Genomic DNA, 1,462 nt, shown 5'->3' with positions numbered 1-1,462 from the left:
AGACTGTACACTGACACTTACTTATCTAAGAGAAGAAATGCCAGCTGCATAATCTATATCAATCACCAGCTAAGAGCTATATCAGCTTGGGGAAACCGATGGCAAGTGACATTTGCACCAGAGGAAACACAAATAATGATGGTCTCTAGGCACCATGATGGTAATACCGGAGCAGTAGTAAGTATGAATGAGAGAGGTTTGGTACCTGGGGAAGAAGTTGATATCCTTGGGGTGAAATTTGACTCCAAACTAACCATGAAGAACCACGTTGTAAATCTTGCAAACAATGCAGCCAGGAAGCTTACAGCACTTCGATGTATCTCGCATCTGCTTGACAGAAGAGGTTGCAAGATTCTGTATGAGGCACAAGCACGCTCACACCTTGAGTATGCTCCACTTTCTTGGTTTGCCTGCCCTCCCCCCCTCTCATCTGTGACTGTTCTCAACTTGTATGTTTAATAACAATAAAAATGCTTTCAAATGAGCTGATGTCGGTAACAGCTCTTAGCTTGCCAATAAAGTTAGGAATCCATAACTTATAAATAGCTTATGAATGAAGCTAAGGAACCTTAACCTGACCTTGTTAAACCTTGTGTAAAAAAGATCATTAAAACCATCACTACTGAGAATTTCTTTATTAATTTGATTATCAGAAGTCTCTATTAAATATTTAACGTACCACCAGTTAGCACTGCAGTGTAAAGCATATATGTTTTATCTGTTTTAGTGCAACGTTAAATATATCCGTATTTTAACTAACCTAACTAAACTCAGATCTATAAAAATACCTAACTAAAGTCATATCTATAAAAATACTTAAATAAACGCAGATCTTTAAAAAATAAAGATTCACAGGTTAAGTAAACCCAAATAGGTATACACTTAGAATCGCTCTATAAGCAATATTATTAAAATTCAAGAGTTATTTATCTGCTAATTGTTCATCCAAATCCAAAGTGTCTCGAGTATAATATACTCCATACTCTCTCCACGGTATCCAGATCACTTCGCTTTCTAAAGTATACAAAGCAAAAGGCTCCATACAGTATACTTAACAACTGACTCAAAAACAGAAAATTCTTTAGGCTCTCCACAGTATACAAATCATTGGGTTCTCTAAGCTATTTAAATTCATAAATTCCAATATCTAAACAATAATCACAATATGTAATTATCCGTTTTGTTTGTTTTGAAATATAACATTTTTTTCGTACATATATACGTCTACAAATATAATAAATGAATAAATAATTTAATTTATCAGTGAAAACTTTCTATGACAATTTCTGAAGGAAATTACATCAAGTATTCTTGGAAAATTTGTGTTCTTAAAGGTGACTTTTACACAACAATGACGGAGAGTTTTGAGTTTCAAGATTAAATATCCTTTTTTAAGATCAAAATAAATTCCTTCTTAGGTACATACTCCAGTATTGGCCATATCAAAAGGCGGTCTTATATT

The 1,462-nt window shown here is 33.7% G+C and overlaps 1 protein-coding gene across 1 annotated transcript in view; it reads right to left on the bottom strand.

Moving 5' to 3' along the window:
* Window positions 1-620: 620 nt before the first annotated feature.
* LOC128701860 (molt-inhibiting hormone) overlaps window positions 621-1,462 on the bottom strand; it is a 6,434-nt gene continuing 5,592 nt past the window's right edge. The window contains exon 3 of the mRNA XM_053795813.2: window positions 621-1,462. This exon is cut by the window's right edge and continues 1,553 nt beyond it. The gene's annotated coding sequence lies outside the window, so the exon portion shown is untranslated.

Source organism: Cherax quadricarinatus, chromosome 69 (assembly GCF_038502225.1).
Source record: "Cherax quadricarinatus isolate ZL_2023a chromosome 69, ASM3850222v1, whole genome shotgun sequence".
Classification (NCBI taxonomy): Eukaryota; Metazoa; Arthropoda; class Malacostraca; order Decapoda; family Parastacidae; genus Cherax; species Cherax quadricarinatus.
Note: the sequence above shows the minus strand (reverse complement) of the source record. Positions and strands in the feature narration are given on the sequence as shown.